The sequence below is a fragment of the Garra rufa genome, chromosome 22 (genome assembly GCF_049309525.1).
Source record: "Garra rufa chromosome 22, GarRuf1.0, whole genome shotgun sequence".
NCBI lineage: Eukaryota > Metazoa > Chordata > Actinopteri > Cypriniformes > Cyprinidae > Garra > Garra rufa.
Genome location: NC_133382.1, coordinates 22,259,756 through 22,283,897, shown reverse-complemented (window position 1 = coordinate 22,283,897; position 24,142 = coordinate 22,259,756).

Sequence of the window (24,142 nt, the reverse complement as noted above, 5' to 3'; positions counted from 1 at the left end):
TAATATGCATTGATAAGAAATTCAATTGGACAACTTTAAAGGTGATTATTTTTTGCACCCTCAGATTCCAAATTTTCAAATAGTTTTATCTCAGCCAAATATAGTCCTAAAAATGTACCCTTATAACTGGTTTTGTGGTCCAGGGTCAGAAATGTTATCTGCCTGTGAATCTGCCCCTGAAATCAAGTTTTGCCACTTATATTAGCATTTGGATCAAAACTAAAATGCCACAAATATTCCTAATGAAATTATCTTTAACATTAGCATTTGGCCACTCTCTTTGATCTGAAGACATCTTGTCAATGGGTCTCTTTATCTTTAGTACAGTTTCATGGGCCAACACTGATCACTGCTTAATCATATTTTACTGACTGCTCTATCACAGTCTGTCTGTCTAAATCTAATATGCCTGGAGCCAGCACTCAACAAAAGCCTGTCAATAGTGCCTCTTCTTTCTCCTCTGCTTTCCAGCCATTACAGGAAAAAAAATCAGGCCAGCTAGGCTTAAATATGCTGTCCAAAGCACTTTTAGAAATGAGGCGGGAGGCACACAGGAATTACAACTGCTGCCCAATGTAATTCATGTAATCCATTTAAAAATAAGTTTGCTGCTGAGGCACTGTTGCTTTTAGCCTTGGCTTTTCTATAACTGGTCCCTGCATGTTGAAAATACTTATATTTTTATTATAAATGTAATATTTTAATATTATTTGTATTATAATATATATGTGGTGTATAAATATGTTAATTTATAATATTATGAATGAGCAATATCACACTCGTAGACATGAGATTAGGATGTATATCGGCACTGCTGTGTGCCATAGGTAATCACAGCGTGCCTATATACAGGCATATCTCACGTCTACTCGTGTGATATTGCATTTATACAACAGTTTGACGGCACAAGAGTGTAAACACATAAACAAGAGTGCCTTTAAAAGCCCTCTTTTGTGTAGAACTACTTTCTTCCGCCACAGATTCAAATTTAAAGTTGACAGTTTAACAGCTGAGCCCAAACCTCCGTTACTAATTCCAAAACATCACTAGAACTAGTAACGAAGGAACGTTGAGTTACTTCATTAAAAGCTTATTTTATTACTGCATTAAAAGCTCACTGTATTATGTAGAGTATTATGAGAGAGAGATGGACTGAGCAATTGTGATTACCTGCATCTGATACAGCATTTATTTTTCAGATCAATCTCATATTCACAATTAGTGTGAACGAGTAAAAGCGTCATCTTTGTCATAACGTTAATATCCTTTCATTTGTTAAGGGTGATTTCTGAAAACAGCACTGCTCAGTGCATTTGTTAGCTGTGTTAAAGGTGCAATGTGTAATATTTAAGATGATCTCTAGACAGAAATGCAATATAGTATACATAACTATGTTTTCAGGGGTGTATAAAGACCTTACTTAATGAAACATTATGTTTTTATTACCTTAGAATTATCAGTTTATATCTACATACACCGCGGCTCCCCTCACATGGAAGTCGCCGTATTGTTTCTACAGTAGCCCTAAACGGACAAACTGCTCTACAGATCGCATTTCATCACTGTTGTTCTAGCGGAAAAACACGATGAACAAGTAACTGTAATATTTACAATAACATCATTTTATTGAATTATTAAGTAAATATTAAGTAAATATAATTCCTCATTACTCTTTGCTGTCTAAAGCGACATCTTAATCCCGTGTGGGCCACCGTAGCTTCTGTAAAGGGAGGGGTGAGCGGTGGATGGGAGCCGTTGGTTGCAATTCACAACATCACTGCTAGATGTCGCAAAAATCTACACACTGCACCTTTAAGCTGTTGTTGAAACTAAAAATAATGACTGCGTTATGACTGCGTTCATTTTTCCAACGTAAAAAGTCTTTACTGCTGACTCGTACTTACTCGTCTCTCACCATCACGAACACAGCACCGTTTCTCAATACTTAACACTATTATTAAATACCACTATTATTTTACACTAATATTATTTGATAACAATATTTAATAAACAACAACAACAGCCATCATAAAAGTTGCTAGGCAATTCAGTCAAAATTACACAGGCAGCGCTCTGATATACAGCATTTTACAGAAACATGATGAGATTTTGCCAAAACGATTTGCTCTGGAACAAATAATAGATTAATGAGTTCAAAGACTGAACGTTAGATTTGCCCAAAACTAATTATATCTCATGTTTAACCACTACAGAGACACCAGAGCCAGTGGTTCATTCCAGAAGATCTGGCTGAGGTGAGGCGCTCTCGTGCAGGTTCATGAGTGCAGAACGGCCGCTGATGATCTGGAGCTCATGTCTGAAAACGTTGACGCAATTTTTCAAATAGACATTATCTTTATTAACAAACTGCATATTTGAACTATAAACAAGTACATTATTACCTGAAAACCTTTCAAAACTACATTCCATGACACAAAAACAGTAATATTTATTAAATGATACTGGATTTGGGCGTCCGCCATGACACTCGCTGTAAGAAGTACCACAAGTGGAGTGATAGGATTGAACTTTGAAACGGCTGTTGGAGTTCTGATATCGCTCTAATATCGCACTCCTATCAGCCAATCAGATTCGAGAACCAGAAAAAATTGTATTTTGTATAAAATATTACAATATGTGTTATATGTTTCAATTTGTATAGAGGGTTTGCACTTACGACACGATTTGGTCAGTAACCCAGATGCACAGCCATATTGGCGATACTCAGATGTAAACAATATCATGGATCACACGGTTAATTTACTACTAAATACGTTGTTCTGCTAATTTATGCTGTCTAAACCACAGGAAAAACATGTGGACGCTGCTAAATCATAAAGAGAAGGACCAAGTAAGCAGGAAAGGGCACAATATTTTGACAAACTAAAGTTAATAGGTCGTAAAGATAATTAATATATTACCCTGTTTCATCTACCTGACAGGAAATGATAATAACAAACACAAATGTAGTCAAGTTTCTTGCCCTGGAAATCCTGGCTCAGTTTAGCAAATCACAAACGCATTTTGTTCCTCAGAGAGTTTTTTGCACTCTTCTCCTTGATTTGTTATAAGTTTTGGCAGTCAGTAGTACTCAAAATGTTTTTCCCAGTCCAACCAATTAGTAAAGCCCAAAACATGATAATAATTTACCATTTTCAGCAGCAATAATCAGCAAAATATGCAAGTTTCGTTCAGTTCAGTGGCATTGTTTACATTCAGTGCCAATATGGCCGATTGATGCGTTGTGAAAACACTCTATTCGGAAAGGCGCAGAAAACAAATAACGTGTTATACAGAGCCACTAAACCACATGAACAGAGTAAGGATGAAAGGTGACTGATAGGGCGATGGCGAAGGATTTGCAAACCCTAAACACTGCTGACAAACATCTAATCTTGTAAAATGTGTGGTAAGTACTGCCACTCCACAGTATAAACAGAGTATGTGTGATCACGAATCTCGAAAGTGAAAGTAAAACGCAAATACACATTTAAAAGTGATTTCAATGCCCCACATATCAATAGCAGCTCCCTGATCTCCGCATTATTTATAGTATAATTACCTAACAATATAATTTGCAAGAAAAAGCACTGACATATATATATATATATATATGTAAGTGCTTTCTCTTGCAAATTATATTGTATATATATATATATATATATTCCGTAGTACACATCATTTCCTTTCCGAATATGGTATTCCGATTTAGGCACATCTCTAGTTTGGTGTGGAAAATTATATTTTTAAACTTCTTTCTCTTGATCATTTCATAAATAACTACAAATAAATGGTTCTGAAATAAACATGACATTTTTGAAATAGTATTTTTTTTTTATTTTTTTTTTTTTGAATTTTTACCGTGTACAAGTGTATATAAATTGTGGAATGAATAAGTACTTTTGTTTGTGCAGAAAAAAAAAATTGACTATAGATAGCACTTTTCCCTAAACAAAAGTGTAAAAAAATAGGTTTGACTACAAATTTCCAAGTCTAAAATTTTTGTCATATGATCCCTTGATCTAAAAAGTCTTTAAATTTCTCATTTTAAAACTGATGTCAGATGTGATTGAGGAAAGAGCCGCAGAAGAATGTTTTATTGTTTAGCTTGAAGACACACACCCTTGTTTGTCTTCCTGCAATCACACAGGAGGAATTTACAAGAGTTATCAATCGATTACGGGCAGGGGAGAAGAGATACAGAGAGCTATATAATACAGATAAAGACACACACACAAAACATAATCTGGAAGAGTATGGCGTCTTCTGTGTGTTTCAAATGGCTTGACCCGAGTAGGTGAAGATAATGAATGGTGGGATACACTGAAAGTAGTGAAAGGTGAAAAGCGAAACAAATCCAATGTAAAAACTACTTTAAACTCTGTGATTCTAAGATAAGAATTTAATTAACCATTGTTGAAAAAGCAACTACAACCTTACTAAGCCTATTTAAAACACCGTCTCATGTATTTTTCGCTGCCATCATCACCTTTTCAAGCTAGCTTAGTCTCCCTCCAGATCAAATAGGTTGGTTGGTCAATAGCAAACACTTCCATCCAGTGACAGAGAGTTCAACTGAAGGGAAAGTGCTCTGTTTTCATGCCGGACAAAAGAAATGATCACTGGGTTTTTTATGCAGTAATGAAGTGTCACTCATCACATGCTTCATTACTTTAAAGGGCCGGCACAATAGAGTATGTGATATGGATCCCACAAATGTGAAACGCAGAGGCCGGCTGCTGCAAGTCTGTTTTTTTATAATGTTGAGGGGTAATTATAATCTAACTTTTCCTCATAATTTCAGCAAGCCATCTCACTTTACTCAAAGGCCATGAAATGGCCTTAGAATGGAGGGAGTCAGTTGACATGGGAACTAGAGCTTGGAAAAGTTTGTCCTCTGTAAATAAGTAAACTGATACCCTCGCAAATATTGAGGTATACTGTATGTGGTTGCAAAAATGGCAACTATTCGATTCTGTATTTCTTAGCAAGGCATGTTCAATAAACCAGAAAAAAAACAGAGAAACCGAAAAACAAGCAGAGAGAGAAAATGTGTTGTGGGGTGAGGTGGAGAGGGGAACATAGGAAAATGAGGGACAGAGAGGCGAAGAGGGAGAGACAGTCTATTGATTTGGTCCACAGTGAGAGATAAGGTATCTCCACACATGACTTTATCTGACTGGTTACATATCAGCAAGCGAGCGCACCGTATCGACACGGCAACATCAGTCAATGCCATATGCTGCACTATTCATCATCCACACTGAATAATGACAGGCACACATGGCACTGTATTTGTATGTACAGCTGAGGTCAAAAGTTTACACACACCTTGCCGAATCTGCGAAATGTTAATCTATTTTACCAAAATAAGAGGGATCATACAAATTCCATGTTATTTTTTATTTAGTACTGACCTGAATAAGATATTTCACATAAAAGACACTTACATATAGTCCACAAGAGAAAATAATAGTTAAATTTATAAAAATGACCCCGTTCAAAAGTTTACATACTCTTGATTCTTAATACTGTGTTGTTACCTGAATGATCCACAGCTGTTTTTTTTGTGATAGTTGTTCATGAGTCCATTGTTTGCCCTAAACTGCCCACTGTTCTTCAGGAAAATTCTTCAGGTCCCACAAATTCTTTGGTTTTTCAGTATTTTTGTTGTCAAACGCTCACTGATGCTGGGGAGTGTAAACTTTTGAACAGAATAAAGATGTGCACATTTTTCTTATTTTGCCTAAACTACAACAGAACTACAGAAGATACTTAAATGTTTCCCAGAAGACAAAATGAGTTTAATTTACCCTGATCGTCAGATTAAAAAAGTTTTCACCCCCCACTCTTAATGCATTGTGTTTCCTTCTAAAGCATAATTGAGCATTTGTAATAGTTGCATATGTGTCCCCTCAGTTGTCCTTAGTGTGAAAAGATGGATCTCAAAATCATACAGTCATTGTTTGAAAGGGTTTAAATATACAAAAATGCTGAAAAACCAAAGAATTTGCCAGACCTGAAGGATATTTCTGAAGAACAGTGGACAGTTTAACAGTTCAAGACAAACAAGGGACTGATTAACAACTATCACTATCACAAAAAAACAAAAAAAAAAACAGCTGTGGATCATTCAGGTAACAACAGTATTAAGAATCAAGGGTATGTAAACTTTTAAACAGGATCATTTTTATAAATTCGACTTGTGTTTTCTCTTGTGGACTATATATAAATGTCTTTCAATGTGAAATATCTTATGATTAATTATTTTCTTGTACAAACTACTTTTTTTTTTAAATCAGTCTTTTTTGTCTTGTTTTGCAGTAAAAATACCATTCCTTAAACAATATAGATTTTAATTATATTGTCAGTATTTTGTCCTGACCTGTTCTGTTTTCCTAGTGTTTTTCCCCCTCTGTTTCCAGTACTTTTGGTTTGTCCCATTTGCTCCCCCTTTTGGTTTAGTGTTTTTGGTTCCATCCATGCCCATATTTGTATTTCCCCCTCGTTATCCTGTTATCTCGTTTGTAGCCACGCCTTGTTTTCTTTGTATATTAGTGTCTGTTTGATCACACCCCAGTGTCCGTCGTTAACGTTACATGTGCTCGTTTCTTGCTCCCGGTTTTTTGTTTGTTTGTATCATTTTCAAGTGTTTTGTTTAATAAACTGTATTTATTCATTTACTCCGGTTCTCCTCCATCTCCACTCGTCAACCCGCCTGATTGTGACACAAATGTAAAAGTAATTTACAATTTAGAAGAAATTAGGACTTATTTTTAAATATTCATCTTATTTCAATTTATCTTTTCAGTACTAAAGGGACATGGGATGGAATGAATAATTATTTTTCGGTGCTTTTGTGTTGCCGTGTGAGTTTCCTAACCAAACATTATGCTCTTTCAGAAAATTATTGCTTTTCTCCCATAAAAAAAATTTAAATAGATTTTTTCATCCCACCTCAAACACAAAAGTTTTCTTCTGCAACACAAAAGCTTTGCTAAAGAACATAAATATAAATTTTCTCCAATCTTATTTTTTAACCATTACCATGTTTCTTTTTTGTATTTTAAATTAAGATTTGTTTTTATTTCCTTTTTCATTTTTAAAATCCAACATAAATCAAACATATCTAACTAAATCTAGTGATATTTATAATAGAAACAAACATACAAACAAATAAGAAACTATTTGCCACTGTGTCAAGAAAAAAAATCACTTAATTCTTTCAAATCAGGTATATCCATTTTACCACTCAAATAAATTAATCATGTCTTGTTTTAATGATATTTGAATAATTTTTACTGGAAAATAATGACTATGAAAATGAATTTTGCAGAACACAAGTAGGTGTCATCAATGCTTATGTAACCATCTTCAAATAATCAACTTACAGATTTACACAATGAAATCAAACATTATAGGAAGCCAAACAGATGGAGCCAGTCACTCGCTGTGAATCAAGAAACGGTGATATTGAGATTCCTGATCCTCTAAACAGAGTCAGGTTTATGGATATAGATTTCGGTGTTGCTTCCTCTCTAGACCTCCTGCCCAAATCAATTATACACACATACAGGTTCCCAAGTCGATGGAGGTATAGGGAGTTTTATCCATGAGTCAATGTCTGTGTCTCCATCTTCTCAGCAGCCCCTTTTTTATTAGACCGAAGCAGGTGTGTGTGTCCGTGTTCGTGGGGGTTTATATGACAACACTTTCCCATGTTCACATCCTACAGTAATTATTGATAAGACACTGGCTCGACTCACCCCGACTCGATCAATGAGACCAGATGCTCCATGAGGAGAGGATAGTGTGAACACCACTATGTGGGAGAAAGAGAGACAAGTTAATAAGTTAATAAGTTGCGTTTTACCAAGTTAATAAGTTGCGTCTTACCGTTTTGAAATCCATTCAGCCGTTCTCCTGTTCTGGCGATATCACTTTTAGAATAGCTTAGCATAGATCATTGAATCCTATGAGACCAATATAGCATTGCGTTCAAAAATGACAGAGTTTTGATATTTGTCCAATTTAAAACTTGACTCTTCTGTAGTTATATCGTGTACTAAGACTGCAATATGGACGTAGCAGGCGCAGTAATATTACACAGCGCCTAAAATTAGTTCCCAGCTAGGTAACTGCCAATGTGGCTTTTACTGTGCCTGCTGCGGCCATATTACGGCAGGAAACTTCCTTGACTATTATACCAGAATGGGAGTGTAGTTCTAATCTTATCGGCCTAAAAAATCACAGCTTTACATTTTCCACCGGTCTTAGTGCACGATATAATTGCAGAAGAGTCAAGTTTCAAATAGTACAAATATCGAAACTCATTGGTCATTTTTGAACGCGATGCTATATTGGTCTCATAGGATTTAATAATCTATGCTAAGCTATGCTAAAAGTGATATCGCCAGAACAGGAGAACGGCTGAATGGATTTCAAAACGGCAAAACTCAAGTTATTAACTCGGGGGGGAGTTGGAGAATGAGCCTATTTCCAAAAAAAAGTGGAGTGTTCCTTTAAATCGCTCTAAAAATGTAATTTAAACAGCTTTAGAGATGAAATAATAGACCTTTTTTTACATTTCAGGGTTTCTCAGAAACAGTCATCATTCGTTGGACAGTTCTGAAAAAACGGGTTTGCCTGTAGTGTCTTGTTTTAATAGCTTTTTTTCTAATGTCTATTCAATGACAATTAGATTCATTTTGCACTGGGTGAGGCCTTGCTCTCACTGTCTGACTAAAACACAAATTATATAAGTAACCGACAACTTAATGTCATGGGACACGAGATGTTGAGGCATGACAGCTTTAATTTAAGTAGTCCTCATCTGACCAGTTCAAAGCGTAGCCCTTCATTATCTATGTCTGGTGCCGACAGCTTCAAAGCGACTCTTCAGACGACGTAACATGCTCTAATTGCACAGGTTAAGTTTGGTTACTGGCCGGCCACGGTAGCAGTAGCAAACCACACATCATGAAAACGTCTCTGTGGTTTAGCTTTTCCTCCTCTGTTCTCTAGATGTGAGATTCATGTAGAAATTGTGGGCTGAGAGAACAGAACACCCCCTAACTCATCCAGAGAGACTACATGGCGTCTGTTATAATGCTAGTGTTGTGTGTTAAAACTTCACAGCCATGACATTAAGTGCATTCACATGCATTTTAAAATCTGATTTTAGTTGTGCTAAATCAATAATTCTTCTTTAAATATCATGCAAACACTTTAGACCGACTTCAGATGGACTAGCAGACAGGTTATGGTCTTGAATAACGAAAGCATTCTTATTTATTGGTTGAAGTGCCTTTTAGAGGGGTTTCAGGGTCCTGACCTCTCAACTGTGAGACTGTCTATGGATGCCTGAGGCTGAGGTGTTCTGGGTTCATTATGACAAAGCCTTTGTGTCAAAATCCCTTGTTAATCCAAGCATCCATTTACCTCTCAGACTTAAATCTAATGGAAGTGCGAGAGAAAATAGTTTTGGTGCTTTTCTGAGCTCCAGGAGGCATTTGAAACCTTTCACTCCAGTGAATCTTGGAGTATAATTCTCATTTATGTATAGGTGTATACCGTAGAGCTGTGGATCTTAAGCTTTTTTGACTCCAAGGTTACCCTTTGTCCTCAACATTACTAAAAGGCCCTATAACTTCTCTAGCTTTTTGTGATTTACCAAGTGTTAAGGATATTTTTTGGTCTTCGTTATATTAGGTGGCCTTAAAGGAGTAGTTCACTTTCAGAACAAAAAATTACAGATAATGTACTCATCCCCTTGTCATCCAAGATGTTTATGTCTTTCTTTCTTCATTGGTAAGGAAATTATGTTTTTTGAGGAAAACATTTAAGGATTTTTCTCCATATAATGGACTTCTATGGTGCCCCCGAGTTTGAACTTCAAAATGCAGCTTCAAAAGGGCTCTAACTAATCACAGCCGAGGAAAGAAGGGTCTTATCGAGCAAAATGATTGGTTATTTTCTAAAAAAAATTATATACATACATTAAAAAATAAGTACTTGTGTTCAAATTGTAACGGGAAACACTATTGCTGTCACACCCCCGGACTTTCTTGTTGGTTTTTCCCATTTTCCCCCGCAGTTCTGAGTGTTTTTGGTTTCTCCCTTATTGTCTGCACCTGTGTTTGTAATTAGTCTGTCTATTTAAGGTGTGTGTTTTCCCAGTACTCTTGTCGGTCTTTAATGTTATATGGATGTTTTCCCCCGGTGTTCCTGTGTCTGCCTGTATTCCGTTGGATTTATTAAATATACGTCTTTTATTTACGTTGTTGTTCGTGTGTTCCTGCCTGCATCGTGACAGAAAGACCGACCGAAACAGTTTTTTTTTTGCGTATTCCACCCCGTTTTGTTTATCATTCAGTTTTTCAGTCTTTTTGTTTCCGTAGTGTTTTCCCCCGTGGATTCCTTCCTCCGTCCTGAATTCATCCACCGGGATTTACCGCTCGAGGGTTACACATTCATGTTCCAGCTTGTAGCAAACACCACCAGCTACCCGGACGACGCGCTCTGTACGTTCTATGACGCTAGCCTCAACGCGTCGTGCAGAGCGCCGTCGTCCGAGGATGGCCCTCGAGCGGATTTCGCCGCATTTGTGGAGTGGACACTGGCGAGAAACAGACCTGCGTTCCCCGCCTGTTCCAAGGAGCATCTCGCCAGTGCCACTCCGGACGCAGAGCCCAGCCAGCCACCCCGACCCGCGGATTATGAGCCCTTCACAGACGGAAAGCCCGAGCCCGGAGCGACAGCAGTATGGAGTGCCGACGGGGTCAAAACTGCTGATCAGGTGCGTGAGCCGGCCATTACATCCGCGACGGTGGAGTGCTTCGTGGAGCAAGAGAGGGCTGTAGAGAGCCCCGTCCACTGCACCGCCACTGGGGGTGAGCAAGAGCACTCTGGGGACTTAATTGACTGTTTCACGGAAATACCCATCTGCCTGGATTTCCCTCCCACCCTCCCTCTTCTGCCTAAGCCTGAATCTCCGCTGGTTCCGCCCAGCCATCCAGAGTCACCGCTGGTTCCGCCCAGCCTTCATGAATCCCCGTTGTCTGCTGTCTGTCCCCTTGCTCACCCTCAGCCCACCATCTGTGCGGTGGGTTTACCGCGGGTCTGCCAATCTCCATCGGTGTCATGGCTGGAGGATCCCTCACCATCGCCTCCAGCCTCAGAGTCCTGGACTCCGCCTCGGCCCTCCGACCCTGCGGCTCCACCCCGGCTCTCTGCTCCCTCGTCTCCGCTGTCGCCCGTCGGTCCACCAGCTCCACCGGGCTCCATCGTCCCTCCGGCTCCGCCCTGGTCAGTCGTCGCCCCACCTTCGCCTCTGGACTATACTCCTCCTGCTGTGCCTCGTCGCTCCGTCCCACCAGCTCGTTGGACCTCCTCCCTCCCGCGGGCACAGCCTCGGCCCTCTGTCGCTCCGGCTCCGCCGCGGACCTCCGGATCTCCATATCCGCCTTGGTCGCCAGAGCCTTGGGTTCCGCCTTGGCCCTCCGGATCCGCGGTGTCACCCAAGATCTTCGGCTTTCCGTCTCCGCATCGGGCTCTCCCACCACCTGCTCCGCCTCCGTCGGTCGGCCCCATGGAGTCGTCAGCCTCTCCTCCACCATGGCTCCTCCCTCCATCGGCTCCACCTTGGAACTCCATCATGGCTGAGTTCTGGGTCCCACCTGGCTCCTCCTGCTCCAGCCCCTTCCTGTCACCTCCTTGGCTCCTCCCTCCGTCACCACCCTGGACTCCATCTTGTGTCCTCCTCCCGGGAGTCCGTCCTCCACCTAAGCCCCCTCCTAAGACTTTGTACTGTTTCCTTTTGTCTGTTTGTCGGCACGAGGACGTGCCTTCCGGGAGGGGGAGGTAATGTCACACCCCCGGACTTTCTTGTTGGTTTTTCCCATTTTCCCCCGCAGTTCTGAGTGTTTTTGGTTTCTCCCTTATTGTCTGCACCTGTGTTTGTAATTAGTCTGTCTATTTAAGGTGTGTGTTTTCCCAGTACTCTTGTCGGTCTTTAATGTTATATGGATGTTTTCCCCTGGTGTTACTGTGTCTGCCTGTATTCCGTTGGATTTATTAAATATACGTCTTTTATTTACGTCGTTGTTCGTGTGTTCCTGCCTGCATCGTGACAATTGCTGCTTATGAAGTGGGAAACATGTAAAGTTTAAGGAACGTTAAAGGTTTAAAAGCCAGGACAAACTAAGCCAACAGTCGGCCAGCATCTGTCAGACTAGTTTTGGTGTGTCGGTGGCAGTTTGCCCAATTTAACATGTTGAATCGGCATCAGGGCCGTCGGGGAGTGTGAGAACTCTTGCCTGTCCGAGAATTAAAATTAAATAAAGGCAGCACAGACAGAAGGCTAATGTTTTGTGATCTTATCCAAGCATTCGTAACAACACGAGCTGCCTAAAAGAAGGTTATCAACATAACTGATATTCAAAATAGTTAGCAAGCACTGCTTTGTTTGCGTTTCGTATATCTGCGTTTATCTTGTATATCCTTGTTTTGGTTTCTCCTTTTGAATGGCGAATATATTACTAAAAGCTGCTGATATAGACAAGTAAATCTTCTCACGCATACAGCTGTAGGCTGTTTGGTGTGTTCAAGTGAAGCATTTTGGTCTAGACGCTGCTGACGTGAGGCGACTACACTGTCGGCTTCGCCCGCTGTTCTTTGAAGTCGGCTTGGTGTGTTCTGGCCTTGGGATGGGTCAACAGTGTAATTATAAATGCAATTACAGAAATTAATTACAGATTACATGCAGGTATTTATTAAAATATAATTACAACGTTACAACATGTATGTAGTGTACACAGTAAGTGCATTGTATCAAATTATTAATTTAAGTACATAGTAGTTATGACCACTTTATTTTTTATATATTTTAACTCACAGTCTCTACCAAATAAAATATGTTTGAGATTGACAACTGGAAAAATATTAATACTAAAAATACCCATGGAGTTATAAGCTTTTACTTTATTTACACTACCATTTAAAAGTTTTTTAACAGTAAAGTTTTTAGAAAAGTCTCTTCTGCTCACCAAGCCTGCATTTATTTGATCCAAAGTACAGGAAAAAAAAAGTTACATTTTTAAATATTTTTACTATTTTAAACAACTGTTTTCTATTTGAATATATTTTAAAATGTAATTTATTTCTGATTTCAAAGCTGATTTTTTATTTTTTTTTTGCATCATTACTCCAGTCACGTGATCCTTCAGAAATCATTCTAATATTCTGATTTGCTGCTCAAAAAACATTTATTATTATTCAATCAGTCGAAAACAACTGAGTAAATTTTTCAGGTTTCTTTGATGTATAAAAAGTTCAGAACAACAGCACTTATCTGAAATAGAAATCTATCATAGAATTATAAATGTCTATCATCACTTTAGATCAATTTAATGCATCCTTGCGAAATAAAATCACCATGTGACACTGAAGACTAGAGTAATGATGCTGACAATTTAGCTATGATCACAGGAATAAATTACTTTTTAAAATACATTCAAATAGAAAGCATTTCTTTTAAATAGTACAAATATTTCACAATGTTATTGCTTTTGCTCTGTTTTGGAAAAATAATAAATGCAGGCTTGGTGAGCAAACGAGATAAAAAAAAAAAAAAACATTTACAAAGTTACTGTTCAAAAACTTTTGACTGGTAGTGTGTATGACTTTTCCGCATTGTTAGCTTCACTTAAAAAACAGGCATATATTCATATATTGTCATATATTTATTGATTTCAAGATAGTGGAAATTCCATTAAATCTCTATTAGTTGTTTATTCTGTTGCTGTTCTGGCCCATTTTTATGCTTCCCATTGGAAGTTTGGTTTGGCACCCTAGTGGGACCGAAAAACATAATAAGCAACTAAATAAATAAATAAAGTTAGAAATTGAATTTGCTTTTAAACAGTTTTTACAGGCCTTTCAACCTGTAAAAGCCTTTTTACAAAAAAACCTACTCATTTTGAACTATAACATTTTTAATGTTTTTAAAGAAGTATCTTCTTCTCACCAAGCCTGCATTTATTTGATCAAAAGTACAGTGAAAAAGTAACATTTTGAAACATTTTCACTATTTAAAATATATTTTAAAATGTAATTTGTTCATGTGATTTCAAAGCTGATTTTTTAGCATCATTAATCCAGTTTTTGCTACTCAAATGATGATAACTGATGATGTTAAAAACAGCTGAGTAGAAATCTTCAGGTTTCTTTGATGAACAGAAAGCTCAAGAAAAGCATTTATCTGAAATAGAAATCTTTTGAAACATTATAAATGTCTTTAGCATCACTTTTTAATCAGTTTAAAGCCTCCTTGCTAAATAAAAATAAATACTGACTCCAATCTTTTGAATGGTATAGTTTATAATATTTTAAAAGCTTTTAATTTCAGATACATGCTGATCTTTCTATTCATCGAAGAATCCTGATAAAAGGTACTGTTTTAAATATTGATAATAATAATAATAAATGTTTCTTGAACAGCCAATTAGCATATTAGAATGATTTCACACAGAGGACTGGAGTAATGATGCTTAAAATGTAGCTTTGATCACAGGAATAAATTACATTTTAAAATATATTTAAATAGAAAGCAGTTCTTTTAAATAGTAAAAATATTTCACTGTTATTTGCTGTATTTTGAATCAAACAAATGCAGGCTTGGTGAGCAGAAGAGACTTCTTTAAAAAACATTTAAAATCTTACTGTTCAAAAACTTTTGACTGGCAGCGTAAATCAGCACAAACTGTAAAAGGCAGTCATCAGACCATTGTTTTAGCCAACAAATAATGTGATCATTACATATTAAAAATATAGAACTATAAAACAAATATTGGTCTTCTTAGGTACTGTGATAGAGCCCTTGTGACGACTAACACCAGACTTAAAACAGACACAGACAGTTAGACAAAGCTCTTGTAAGCTCGGCAGAGGGAGCTCTTTCTATCATGTAGAAAAGAGAGAGAGAGAGAAAAAGAGAGAGTCGAGTCTCTCTTCCTGATCTGTGTTTCTCCCACAGTCTTCACACAAGCTCCTTAGGCTCCGAACAACTTTTGGCCAACCTCACGTTTAATATGTAAAGCATACATCCCCTTCAGAACACTTCAAAATGACACATACCGGTGGCCAGATTCATCAAACATAATGGCCCGCTGTAGGCTGGTGTGGTCGCTTTCCCCCCCTCCCCCTCTCTCTTTTTTTCATTTGCTTCTGTCATTCATAGAGGGCCTTAGGTCAAAGCTAAGTGCTATTCTGCTATTAGCAGAAACTGGAGAGAATCCAGAGTCAAGAAATCTGATCTTAGTAGTTTCTGGATTTTGGGAAAACATCATTTGTCTTGTTATATGAATGGGTAGCGAGAAAAAAAATTAAACCACAAGGACCAACCATACATTCAGTCAAGACAAGAAAGAGAACGGAAGAAAGAAACTGGAGGAAGAAAAAAAGAATGCAATAATGATGGCTTATATAAAAAAAAAACAATAACAAATGCTTTTGTTCCTCATTTTTCCCTGCGACATGCTTCTTATTCTTTATTATTACCCACAATGCATCATCGTTCCCCTCTTTCCCCCTCTGTTCCTCCACTCTGCTTTTGTCCAGCTATCAGACAGAATTAAAAACTACAGGAGCAACAAACTCGAGCTGACATGACCTGATGAGGGCCACGGTGGGGTGATGGGAAGGGGGGCCGTGGTGGTTAGGAGAGAGCGAATCACTCAAGTCATGTGACACCCTAGTCCAGTCTGCAATCAGCTACAGAATGTAACAAAGAACAAAACGCTTCATTCCCGCTTCCTCTCTTCTTCTCCATTGCCATGTACTAATATGAGCAACGGCTCTTTGTAAAGATGAGGAGTAACTGAAGCATTTCTCTCATTTGGCTTTACAGGTTAAGGTCAAAGGGGAAGCATCCTGTCTATTAAGCATCCATGATCCTCACCTCCTTCCTAAATGCTCTGTGGCCCACAAGGTGTTAGCACTGGATAAAGGGAGCGCGAAGGAGAAAAAGAATAGTTATGGGGTGACAGGAGGAACAGTCAGAATCGGAGTTTAGTGACAAATAACGAAACAACTGACAGATTTGTAGATTAATAGAAGTGGTATATCTTTAATCTCACATAGATTTATGTTTACTTTGCGCACAAAAAGTATTCTTGTAGCTTCATAACTTTATGGTTGAACATGGACTATTTTATCGATGTCCTTACTACCTTTCTGGGCCTTAAATGTGTCTGTTGCGTTGCTGTCTATTCAGGGTCAGAAAGCTCAAGGATTTCATCAAAAATATCTTAATTTGTGATCCGCAGATGAACGAAGAGTTTGAAACGATATGAGAGACGACATGATTTTTTTTTAATCATGATTTTGTAGGAATTGTAATCAGGTAGTAAAGACAGTGAAGAGACACAATAGCCGCTAGAAGGTCACATGACTATAGGTGCGTTTCCATTACAGATTTGCGCAAAACTTTTTTTTTTGTTTTTTTTGTTTTATAAATATCGATAAAAATCTGTTGCAAAATGACGGTGTTTCCTTTAAACGATGTTATGCGTCTAAACGTCGCAGCCACTGCACTAGCCATTCATTTAATCATAGGAGACGTAGGCATCTTTTTTAACAGTACCAGCACAGAGAGCTGCTTTTGGGACGCTTCTGAAACTGAAACAAGCCGCGTCGCACCTGGTTTAAACACAAGCATTGACTAGAGTGGCCGCGATCAGCTTCCCAGACTTGAGCAGTGTAAAAAAAAAGGGTTATTCAAGCTTTAACCCTCTGCAAGAAGCAAGAAGCAAGAAGAAGAAGCTCCTTATTCAAGCATTGTGTAGTCAATGCTTGTGTAAGCGGCCATATATGTGACCCTGGACCACAAAACCAGTCTTAAATCGCTGGGGTATATTTGTAGCAATAGCCAAAAATACATTGTATGGGTCAAAATTATTGATTTTTCTTTTATGTCAAAAATCATTAGGAAATTAAGTAAAGATCATGTTCCATGAAGATTTTTTGTAAAATTCCTACTGTAAACCTATCCAAATGTAATTTTTGATTAGTAATATGCATTGTTAAGAACTTAATTTGAACAACTTTAAAGGTGATTTTCTCAGTATTTTGATTTTTTTGTACCCTTAGATTTCAGATTTTCGAATAGATGTATCTCGGCCAAATATTGTCCTATCCTAACAAACCATATATCAATAGAAAGCTTATTTATTGAGCTTTCATGTGATGTATATATCTCAGTTTTGTAAAATTTAACCTTATGACTGGTTTTGTGGTCCAGGGTCACATATGAGGTGTTTTTTGAGGTTATAATACATTAAATAATGATCATGTGATTTTTATGTATGCAAGGTGACCAGTAAATGCGGAAAAGCCATTTCCATTGCAGTTTTGCGAAATATTCCTTTTTCGAATTGCCTGAAAAACCACCTCATGCGAGCGTAAAAACTTGTATGCAACATACGGAAGTTTTTGCAAAAATGACGCGTTTCCATTAGGCGTCTTTTCAATTTGCAATTTTAATTTGCGCAATTTGAAGGGTAATGGAAACGTAGCTAGTGACAACATGAATTAATGGACAGAATTCATACTACACACATTCATACTACATGGGACATACTTTTTAATAGTCGCAAACTACTTATTCAAAAAAGGTATCTACTTAGACAAAATGTGAGTTTGAACACAGTCTGACTTGTTTTCTTGGTACATGTAAACACTTTGCTGTTTTTTACTTACTCTCATTTGCTGTTGCCATTAGCTTTAGCATTTTAGCTAACTTATTAACTTTTAAGTTATAATCTATTTTCATAGTGCGAAATTGAAACATACTGAATACTGAAACACCTTTTAATACTTTAACTGTTAATATTGTATCTAAATGTAAGTTTCTTAAAGGGATAGTTCACCCCAAAATTAAAATTCTGTCAGTAATTACTCACCCTCATGCCGTTCCAAACCTTTAAGACCTTTGTTCATCTTCGGAAAACACAAATTAAGATATTTTTGATGAAATCCAAGATCTTTCTGATCCTGCATAGACAGCACCTAACTACCACGTTCAAGGTCCAAAAAGGTAGTAAAAACAATGGTAACAGTCCATGTGACATCAGTGCTTTAACAGGAAAACTTTTTGTGCACAAAGAAAACTAAAATAATGACACGTATGCATTGTGAATGTGCATCGAAGACTTACACGAAAGAGAAGAAATTGTTGAATAAAGTCGTTATTTTTGTTTTCTTTGTGCACAAAAAGTATTCTTGTAGCTTCATAACTTTACGGTTGAACCAGTGGTGTAGTGGAGGGTATACGCAGGTATACGGCGTATACCCACTTCTTTATCAGGCGGATTTGCGTATACACACTTCTAAATCCCCTCTAATGTGCACTATTAGTGTCCTGCATTAGCCAAATTCATTAGAGTCCACAACATCCAGTCATATGTGAATAAATGCAAATATTCACTAAGAACACCCAATAAAGACAGTGATGCTGCAGTCAGGACCGTGGCGTCGGCTTGCTTTTTGATTGCGCCAGCTCCATCTCCTGCACCCCAGTAGTGTAGCGCGGGGCACAAACTAACGCGGTGTTAGTTTTAACACTTGTGGTTTAAATATTTCCACACATGCTAGCTTAACCAAATTTCCTACTTGCCATAGCAGCATATGGAGAGAAAAAAGCGCGCCAAAATTTAAAAGCCTTTTGAACATATCGCTGAATATTTATTTTATCATAGTAAAAGTAAATTTCTGGCTAAAGTACTGTTGTGCTCCCGGTTGTTAATGTTCGTGGAGGCGTGAAGGACAAAACACAACAACGTTATTCCGTTTCAGGAACTTTACTTTGTAAAATATGATTTACAACAGCGGGATTAATGCTCTTGCCCAGTGCAAATGGGTTTCCATCAGCATCGGAGCCATGCGAGCATACTGGCGTCTAAACAGCGAACTAATCCCTACGTGATTACGTGACAGCATCTGATTGGACAACACAGAACTCACCATTTACACATACAAAACGACTGTAATTTAACTTGCATTTAATAAACGAACACTATAACAGTACACTTTTCAATTCAGTTTTAAGTATTCATTTAAAATGAGACAAATATGCTATTATTTTAATCTCCAATTCGTTATTTATCAGTTTCGCAAACCACCAGAAGACACTATCCCCTATTATATTCCAGTGGCGCAGATGGGGAACGTTTTAACACTGTGTGACAATATGCCCCGCTGTTATTAATCTATGCTATTCTATGACATTAGCGATGTAATTTACACTAATTACTTTTATGGATTTGTATGAGAAACCACAAGAAACAGGTGAATAAAGGCTGACAATCAATGTTTAATGTTCAGATGTTATTATTTCAAGAAATGTAAAGCATTTTGGCTGGTTTATGTGTGTGGTGTTCTATGAGAGCTGTGTGTGGAGGAGTGGAGTGTTCTTCTGAATGTCTAAATGTGTTTCATCAATTTGTCCACATTATTTTGAACTACTGTACAGCTGTGTGTTGCGATCAGGGCCGTTCAAAGCATGGTTGCGAATGTGTTCATTGTGAAATGCAAAATTTGACTTTTTTTAAACGTCATTACTTTATTTGAAAAAGTTAACACATGTATTTTATTGACAAAATATTTGAGTTTGTTGTGTATATTTTTTTCATTCGATCAGATAACATTTTAAGCTGTCATATGGTCGTGTTACAATGTGCCCCTCAAATGTTACAATGTACCCCACCTACGGGGCATGTTGTCACATTTCACTTCCTTTCTTTTTAGGCAAATAATGAAACACGTATACACTGTAAATATGAAACAAAGCCACATATTTTTACTAGACCAGTGTGAAAGTAATGTGGACAAAAATTGTACTCACGTGGTTTACATAAGGAGGGGGGGGGGGGGGTGTTTATAAAATAAAGCGTATACCCACTTCTCCAGGCACCACTACACCACTGGGTTGAACCACTGATGTCACATGGACTATTTCAACCAACATAGGCTCATTGGAAATACATGCCTCTATATAAATTTCTGCAAAACTAAAAAAAACTTAACAGTAAATTAACAGTAAAGGCAGTAAAACTATAAAAACATTTATACTTACTTTTATTTCTTTTTACTTTCTTGATTTACAGGTAATTTTTTTTTGGTTACCTATTTTGAATAATAAAGCCTAATTTTCACACAATTACTTGCAGAATATTATATTATGACTTTAAAACTATTTTAACGTCTTGCGCAGTTTGAAAACTGTTACTTTTGAACATTGTCGTCACATGTACAGCTTCATAAGCATGACTTTTCTAATTCAGTAGGTTTCCCCGTGAAACTACAGTTTGACAAAAAATGCTTAAATATGCATAAGGAAGTTGAAATAGCATGCTTACAACAACAAATGTATTTTTACATCATTTTTGCATTTGCTAACACTATCTGGTAGGTTTTAGGGTTGGGTTTGGTGTGGGGAATATTTCCAACACGAAAGAGCATTAAAGGAACACTCCACTTTTTTTGGAAATAGGCTCATTCTCCAACTCCCCCCGAGTTAATAAGTTGAGTTTTACCGTTTTGAAATCCATTCAGCCGTTCTCCTGTTCTGGCGATATCACTTTTAGCATAGCTTAGCATAGATCATTGAATCCTATTAGACCAATAGCATCGCGTTCAAAAATGACCAACAAGTTTGGATATTTGTCCTATTTAAAACTTGACTCTTCTGTAGTTATATCGTGTACTAAGACCGGTGGAAATGCAAAGCTGCGAGTTTCTAGGCTGATAAGATTAGGAACTACACTCCCATTCCAGCGTAATAGTCAAGGAAGTTTGCTGCCGTAATATGGCCGAAGCAGGAGCAGTAATACCACGCAGCACATGTGCAAATGCTAAACTAGCTGGGAACTCATTTCTGATAATACTCCGCCTGCTTCGGCCATATTACAGCAGCAAACTTCCTTGACTATTACGCCGGAATGGAAGTGTAGTTCCTAATCTTATCAGCCTAGAAACTCGCAGCTTTGCATTTCCACCGGTCTTAGTACACAATATAACTACAGAAGAGTCAAGTTTTAAATAGGACAAATATGAAAACTCGTTGGTCATTTTTGAACGCGATGCTATTGGTCTAATAGGATTCAATGATTTATGCTAAGCTATGCTAAAAGTGATATCGCCAGAACAGGAGAACGGCTGAATGGATTTCAAAACGGTAAAAATCATCTTATTAACTTTTAGCTTGTTTCTTTAACTTTTAGCTACACTCCTGGATATTTGAAATCTGAACAGCCAAAATATGTATCTAAGGAGCAGGATAAAAACACAGCAATACATGCCTGTACCAATGTAATAAAAATGTGGCACTGTCACGCATTGAACATGTGTTTTAGCGCCAGTCTCTGGACATTTCACTTTGAACCTGCCACAAAACGTGCAGTAAGGTACATAATTACGGTGTTGCAGAAATGTATATAGAGGCACGTATTTTCATGACCCTGGGTTATTATTTTAATAATGTCCTTACATACCTTTTTGGGCCTTGAACCTGGTAGTGGTGTTGCTGTCTATGCAGGGTCAGAAAGATAAATGAAGGTCTCACAGGTTTGGAACGACATAAGGGTGAGTAATTAATGACAGAATTTTCATTTTTGGGCGAACTAACCCTTTAACCTTGTTGAACTGTTTTATAAAAGCAGTGTCACACTTGCAATCACATTGTTGGTCTGAATGCCGATAGAGTCTTACGCATTCTATAACACATAATAATGTCAAATGGTCTTTTCAGGTATACGCTGAACTGTCAAGCACCTCCATGTGCGTGTGTTTGTTGGGGAAGTGTTCAGTTAGGCAGTTCAACAGGCAGACACAGCACAGCTGTAGTTGATTTGAACTGTAGCCCTGACAGCTTTAATGAGATACTTTATAGCCAACACCGATCTCCTGCCCTACTCATGCTATTAAACACACACATACACACAGAGAGGCACACACATCTATATAAGCACACTTTGTGTGTTTACATCAGGGTTAAACCTCACTGCTAGAAGTATCAAATAAATTTTAATCACAGTGAAAATTACAACAGAGAATCCACAATAAAGTAGATCCTGTGAATTGTTTGGGCATTTAACGTGCCAAACAACATTTGGTAGTGTTTCATTTCCTCACAGTAGTTTAATCAGCAAGACTGATTGGGTTCTTTGTGATTATGTTTTCATTCAACGTAAAGGAAAAACTCAGCTCACATACATACTGTGTGCAACTCAAGCTGGTCCATCCCTCAACAACCATCCCTCCATTCCACTCCCGTTATCTCGTTCTCTCCCTCCTCTGTCCGTCTGTGCCATTCCCAGGTCAGTCTAGCCTAGGTCTCTGTGTCTGTCTGAAGTCTGGGGGCAGAGTCTGATCAGAGGCTTTCAGCACAGGCCTCTGTGCATATGAAGCTAATCTGAGTGGGTCATCTCACCCCCGCTCATGGCCTTTCATTCAGAAGACGCAGTCTCTCTCAGGTGCCCCATCTTTAGGTTTTATCTATACATATATACAACATAGCAGCGCATCCCATACTGGCATTTACAAATGCAAGATTGAATCTGCTCAGTAAATGGAAACATTCGATGTAGCTTGTAGATAATGCACCAGAAATGCACTTTAAAAATCCATTATATAATGCTAGTGTAAGTATAAACAAATTTATAATGCATTATAATACCTGTTTATGGCGACTCCTTTAGAGCGTAATGCAGTGTAATGTGTGAGATGGTGGACAAATTTTGCTATTGGCAGGTAAATTGAGAAAAAATGACTGGCTATAAAATTGTATTTGATACTCTTTCGTTTTAAAAAGGCCTGCTTCAGGCAAAATCACATAAACACATTTGTGATGGTTTAACATTTTATTGGACTGTAATTTTCTACTCTTTGAAAATCATTTTATTCTGTTACATTTAAAAAGGTTTTTAATTAAGTTAATCCAAACATAGTTTCACATTTTTTAGGTAAAATTAGTCTTAAAAGGATAGTTTACCCAAAAATGAAAATTCTGTCATTAATTTAACACATTTCATTGGACTGTAATATTTCTACTCTTTGAAAATCGTTCTATTCTGTTACATTTGGGAATGTTTTTAATCAAGTTAATCTAAATATAGTTTCAGAATTTTAGGAAAGACTCATTCTCCTTCTAGAAAACACTGGATCAACGAACTCCTTTCATATTGCACACCTGAGAAAATCCTTTTCAATGTCAGAAAATCACCAAAATCTTTTGAAAAAATTTTGGGCTCTTTTTTGGAGCATTTACCGTCTCTTATTGCAAAATAACTGAAAGGAATTTTTTTTTTTTTTTTGTCTTTCTCTGTTTCTGTCATTCTCTTGTTATTGAAGAAAAATGTTTGTAATGTTTGTTTATTCAACATGTTTTTCTTCACATTACATTTGAAAATAAAACTATTAAAAAAAAGAATTTTAGGAAAAATTTGTCTTAAAGGGATAGTTAACGCAAAAAATGAAAATTCTGTCATTCATTTAACATCTTTTATTGGACTGTAATATTTATACTCTTTGAAAATCGTTTTATTCTGTTACATTTGAGAAGGTTTTTAATCAAGTGCATCCAAATATAGTTTTAGATTTTTTAGAAAAATTTGTCTTAAAGGGATAGTTCACCCAAAAATGAAAATTCTGTCATTAATTTAACACATTTCATTGGAATGTAATATGTATACTTTTTGAAAATCATTGTATTCTGTTACATTTGAGAAGGTTTTTAATCAAGTTATCCAAATATAGTTTCAGATTTTTTAGAAAAATTAGTCTTAAAGGGGTAGTTTACCCAAAAAAAAAAATTCTGTCATTAATTTACCATTTAACATATTTTATTGGACTGTAATATTTGTACTCTTTGAAAATCATTGTATTCTGTTACATTTGAGAAGGTTTTTAATCAAGTTCATCCAAATATAGTTTCAGAATTTTTAGTAAAATTAGTCTTAAAGAGATAGTTCACACAAAAATGAAAATTCTGTCATTAATTTAACACATTTTATTGGACTATACTATTTATACTCTTTGAAAATCATTTTATTCTGTTACATTTGAGAAGGTTTTTAATCAAGTTCAT